Here is a 6,000-nt window from a genome sequence, read left to right as displayed (position 1 = left end):
GCTGGTTAAGGCAGTTGGAGGGTGGGGTTTAAGCTGTTTAAGGTGGTTTGAGGGTGGGGTGGAGCTGGTTAAGGCAGTTTGAGGGTGTGGCAGTGCTGGTTAAGGCAGTTGGAGGGTGGGGTAGAGCTGGTTAAAGCAGTTGGAGGGTGGTGTTTGAGCTGGCTAAGGCAGTTTGTGAATGAGCTGGTTGAGACAGTTTGAGGGTGGGGTAGAGCTGGTTAAGGCAGTTGGAGGGTGGGGTAGAGCTGGTTAAGGCAGTTTGAGGGTGGGGTTTAAGCTGTTTAAGGTGGTTTGAGGGTGGGGATTGAGCTGGTTAAGGCAGTTGGAGGGTAGGGTAGAGCTGGTTAAGGCAGTTGTAGGGTGGGGATTGAGCTGGTTAAGGCAGTTTGAGGGTGGGGTAGAGCTGGTTAAGGCAGTTGGAGGGTGGGGTTTAAGCTGTTTAAGGTGGTTTGAGGGTGGGGATTGAGCTGCTTAAGGCAGTTGGAGGGTAGGGTAGAGCTGGTTAAGGCAGTTTGAGGGTGGGGTAGAGCTGGTTAAAGCAGTTGAGAGAGGGAAATGAGCTGGTTAAGACAGTTTGAGGGTGGGGTTTGAGCTGGTTAACGTTGGGGTAGAGCTGGTTAAGAGCTGACTTTGGTCTGGTTAGAGCTGACTGGGGTCTCTGCTGCCACCAGGAGTTTGGAGCCTCCGACCTGCAGAGGGAGATGATCGGCAGCGCTGTCTCCAGCTCTCTGTGCCAGAGGAACCTGTCAGTGTTTTAAATCCCCCCAAAAGGCGGAAGCAGCGAGTGAATCGCAGGAGGGACAGAGGTTGTGGATTCAATGTGGATTGAGCGGCCGGGAGGCAGGAGCAGCTCCAGCTGACCCCAGTATCCAGTGTGTGTGTGGGGGGGGAGGTTACAGAGTAACAGGAGACAAACTGCAACATTGACGATCATCCCTATCGCTTCATCTCAGCTCCTGGCCCAGGTAAACACTCCAGATTCATCAGAACAACACAATGTACCGCAGAAATACACTGTCATTCAGCAGCACTGGGCAAGTTTCAGTAATAGGAGCACAACATTCAGGGAGAGAGAGAGAGAGAGACCAGAGGTCATGTTTCAGGACAGTTTGTGCACTAATTCTTTTTCACTTTCCGTTTCGCTTTATGGCTTTAAATGTGATTTGGGGGTGGATTTTTCTGGGTGTTCTGCCTTAAAGCTAAAGGAGACAGATCCAGTAGCAACTTTTAAAAAAATATATTAGTTAATATAATAATAATCTTTTATTAGTGTCACAAGTCAGCTTACATCTGAAAATCCAGCGGGGCCGAGTGGAAAAGGGCAGCCTCCAGCAGTGGGAATGGTTTAATCGATGCTTCAGAGAGCTAGCACGGGCCATGATGGGCTGAACGGTCCATGCTGGGTCGGTTCTGCCTACTTGCATTCATCCCTGGCACAATGAAAGGGCTCTTGCATTTATATAGCGCCTATCACCCCCCCCCCCCCCCCAAGGAGGCCCCAGAGGACATCGCGGCCAATTTCTGACGTTCTGGCTGTTCGTCGTGGTGGAAATGTGCCACGATTTGCCCACAGTACGATCCCACCGCCAAACGTGGGCCACTGCTGGAAACTAGGAAGCGTGGCGACCATTTGCGCACGAGGAGATCCCACGGCCAATTTCTGACACGCGGTCAATTGTGGTGGAAGAAAAGTGGCACCGTTTGTGCACAGCAAGATCACACAGACAGCAATGTGACACCAGGGGCGCGATTCTCCGCACTCCCGACGGTGCGGAGAATAGCGTGGCTCGTAAAATTTTACGGCCACGCTGTTCCGACGCCCTCCCGCTATTCTCCCTCCCCCCCCCCCCCCCCCCACGCCCGACTCCCGATACGAATCGCTGCCGCCGTTTTTTTACGGCCGGCAGCGATTCTCAGCTGATGGATGGGCCGAGTTCCCAGCCCTTTACGGCTGTTTTTACGAACGGCAAACACACCTGGTCTGGCCGTTCGTAAAAACGGCCGTAAACTGTCGATTTTAAAAACCATGGCACCGATTGGCACGGCAGTACCACGGCCGTGCCAACGGTGCCATGGACCCGCGATCGGTGGGCACCGATCGCGGGCAGCGGGCCCGATGCCCGCGCACTCTTTGTCCTTCCGCCGCCCCGCAGCATCCATTCGCGGGGCGGCTGAGGGGCATCCTGGCCCGCGCATGCGCGGGTTTCGCGCAAATGCGCGATGACGTCATCCGCGCATGCGCGGGTTGGAGTCTTCCAATCCGCGCATGCGCGGCTGACGTCATATGACGCGTCAGCCGGCGCTAACTCTGGCAAGCGGGCTTAACGAAATTCGTTAAGCCCGCGATGCCGGAGTTTACGGCGTCGGGATGCTAGCCCTGACCGGGGACCAGAATCGGTTCCCGGTCGGGAAGGGGGGGGGGGGCTGGCGTCAAACCCGCCCGGATTTGACGCCAGCCTTACGATTTCTCCGCATATGGGAGAATCGCGCCCAATGTGTCCGGGTTTTGGGTTTTAACGATGAAGGGCGAACTGCCTTGCCCTTCTTTGAATACTGCCATAGGACCTTGCACATCCACCTGAGATGGGCCTCGGTTTAATGTTTCATATGAATGGTGGCGCCTCTGGCAGTGCGGCAACCTCTCGGTACTGCACCTGGAGAGTTAGCCTAGGTTTAGTGCACAAGTCCTGGAGCGGGATTTGAACCTGAAACCTTGTGACACAGAGGCGTGTGAGCTGCCCATTGATATGCTTCTTAATTTTTAAAATATAAATTTAGAGTAACTGATTCTTTTTTTTCCAATTAAGGGGCAATTTAGCGTGGCCAATTCACCTACCCTGCACATCTTTGGGTTGTGGGGGTGAGACCCACGTAAACACGAGGAGAATGTGCAAACTCCACACGGACAGTGACCCGGGGCTGGGATCGAACCCGGGTCCTCGGCGCTGTGAGGGAGCAGTGCTAACCACTGCTCCGCCAAGCCGTCCTTGCCCATTAATATGTAATGCACTTTGAATCACAGATAGAAGAAGGAGACTAGTCAGTCCACGGGCAACATGGTAGCACAGTGGTTAGCACTGTTGCTTCACAGCACCAGGGTCCCAGGTTCGATTCCGGCCAATATGTACCAGCCGGTTAGCTCATATCCTGGCCGGTTAACTCAGTTGGTTAGAGCGTGGTGCTAATAACGCCAAGTTCCCGGGTTCGAACCCCGAACGGGACAGTAATGTTTTGCGACAGCACAGCAGCATAGTGGTTAGCACAGTTGCTTCACAGCTCCAGGGTCCCAGGTTCGAATCCCAACTTGGGTCACTGTCTGTGCGGAGTCTGCACATCCTCCCCCGTGTCTGAGTGGGTTTCCTCCGGGTGCTCCAGTTTCCTACCACAGTCCAAAGATATGCGGGTTAAGTGGATTGGCCGTGCTAAATTGCCATGAGTGTCCAAAAAGGTTAAGTGCGGGTTACTGGGTTACGGGGATAGGGTAGAGATGTGGGCTTGAGTAGGGTGCTCTTTGTAAGGGCTGTTGCAGACTTGATGGGCTGAATGGCCTCTTTCTGGACTGTATATTCTGTGATTCCCGGCTTGGGTCACTGGCTGTGTGGAGTCTGTACGTTCTCCCCGTGTCTGCGTGGGTTTCCTCCGGGTGCTCCGGTTTCCTCCCACAAGTCCCAAAGACGTGCAGGTTAGATGAATTGGACATTCTGAATTCTCCCTCTGTGTACCTGAAGAGGCGCCGGAATGTGGCGACTAGGGACTTTTCACAGTAACTTCATTGCAGTGTTAATGCAAGCCTACTTGTGACAATAAAGATTATTATTATTATTGTACTCCGTCTAGCTCCGAGTGTTCATCCAATACCTACTTTGATGTGTTGGAGAAGGGGTTTTTAGTCGTGGAGAACATTTCCTAGCCTCTGGTTATTGCAAAACGCTTAGCAGCCCATAACGTGTCGTCACTGTTAGAATTTAGATCCAATGTCACCACATTGCAATGAAGCTGACAGAGAACCTGCCATTAGCTAGGTTCCCACCCTGAATCATTTAAACCTCTTGCAGACTTGGATTAAACTCGTGTACCATTTCAGCGCTTTCTATTTTCAAACCTGGAAACAATTCCAACTGGAAAATGTCCAAATTTTAGATCCTTCAATTCTTATAGGTGGTGAGGTACAACAACAACTTGCATTTGTATAGCCTTTGGATTTGTATTGCATTTGGGAGTGATTATAAATGATGGAAATCCATACTCGGCCAAGCAAAGGGGCGAGGAGTCTTAAAGGAGGGGGTGGTTATCAGGGTTACCATTCGACCAGATTGTCTAGCCTGAATAAGATTTTTGTGGGATCCTGCTGTGTACCAATTGTGACAAAGCTCCTCTCACACCAACGGGCTGTCTTAAAGTGATTACCAGCCATTGAAAAGTGTAGTTGCTGTTGTAATGTGGCAGCCAATCTGTGCATGGTGGGATACCGCAGCAGTGTTGCCGTGACGATGTAATCTGTTTTTGTGATGTTGGTTGAGGGATGAACGTTGGCCAAGAGACTGGGGAGACCCCGCCTGCTCTCTTCGAAACTGCACGTTGGGGTCTTTCACATCCACTTGAGAGAGCAGACAGGGGCTCGGCTTAACGACTTGTACGACCTCCAGCAGTGCGCCACCCCTTTCTGTGAAATGAAAAATGAAAATGAAAATGAAAATCGCTTATTGTCACGAGTAGGCTTCAATGAAGTTACTGTGAAAAGCCCCTAGTCGCCACATTCCGGCACCTGTCCGGGGAGGCTGGTACGGGAATCGAACCATGCTGCTGGCCTGCTTGGTCTGCTTTAAAAGCCAGCGATTTAGCCCAGTGAGCTAAACCAGCCCCTAGTGAGCTAAACCAGCCCCTAGTGAGCTAAACCAGCCCCTTGCTCCAGTCCCGTGGATTTGAACCCACAACCTCCTGACTCAGAGGCCCTACGCTCTCCATTGAGCTATCCACGGTGGCCTGTGACTCCACTGGTCGATACCTCAATGAATATAGGCCCAACCTGCTCAACCTTTACACATCAGTCAAACCCCCCAGCCCAGAAATCAACTGAATGAACCTTCTCCGAACTGGTTCCAATGAAAGTGTGTCCCTCCTTCAGTTAAAGGACAAACACTCTACGCTGTACTCTGTAGGACATTGGCGGCGAGAGTTGTAGCAAGACTTTGCTACTTTTATACTCCCTCCCCCTTGCAATAAACGCTAATATTCTAATTGCCTTCCTAACTACTTTCTCTTCCTGCATGTGAACTTCTTGTGATTCATTTACAAAAACACCCAGATCCCTCTGCACCGAGCATTCTGGAGTCTCCATTTAAATAATATTTTGCTTTTCTCCACTTCCCACAGAGGCAAATCTTACGACACCAGGTTAAAGTCCAACTGGGTTGCTGGGAGTCATCAGCTTTCGGAGTCATCGCTCACCTGAGGAAGGCGCTGCGCTCGGAAAGCTAGTGATTCCAAATAGACCTGTTGGAATTTAACCTGGTGTGAGACTTCTCCACAACACAGAGAGAAAGACAGATAGAAATCAGACAGAGCGAGACAGATGTGCGGAGACAGACAGAAGGAGGGACAGATGTGCGGAGACAGACAGAAGGAGGGACAGATGTGAGGAGACAGACAGAAGGAGGGGTAGATGTGCGGAGACAGACAGAAGGAGGGACAGATGTGCGGAGACAGACAGAAGGAGGGATAGATGTGCGGAGACAGACAGAAGGAGGGACAGATGTGCGGAGACAGACAGAAGGAGGGACAGATGTGCGGAGACAGACAGAAGGAGGGGTAGATGTGCGGAGACAGACAGAAGGAGGGCCAGATGTGCGGAGACAGACAGAAGGAGGGCCAGATGTGCGGAGACAAACAGAAGGAGGGACAGATGTGCGGAGACAGACAGAAGGAGGGACAGATGTGCGGAGACAGACAGAAGGAGGGACAGATGTGCGGAGACCGACAGGAGGGACAGATGTGCGGAGA

At 52.0% G+C, this 6,000-nt stretch overlaps 1 protein-coding gene across 1 annotated transcript in view; it reads left to right on the top strand.

Moving 5' to 3' along the window:
* Window positions 1–733: 733 nt before the first annotated feature.
* The window catches only part of cyldl (cylindromatosis (turban tumor syndrome), like), a 59,047-nt gene continuing 53,780 nt past the window's right edge, over window positions 734–6,000 (top strand). Inside the window, exon 1 of the mRNA XM_038798579.1 lies at window positions 734–965. The gene's annotated coding sequence lies outside the window, so the exon portion shown is untranslated. The remainder of the gene's footprint in view (window positions 966–6,000) is intronic.

This window comes from Scyliorhinus canicula, chromosome 5, assembly GCF_902713615.1.
Source record: "Scyliorhinus canicula chromosome 5, sScyCan1.1, whole genome shotgun sequence".
NCBI classification, from domain to species: Eukaryota; Metazoa; Chordata; class Chondrichthyes; order Carcharhiniformes; family Scyliorhinidae; genus Scyliorhinus; species Scyliorhinus canicula.
The sequence above is the reverse complement of the archived record's forward strand: the minus strand, read 5'-3'. Positions and strand labels throughout refer to the sequence as shown.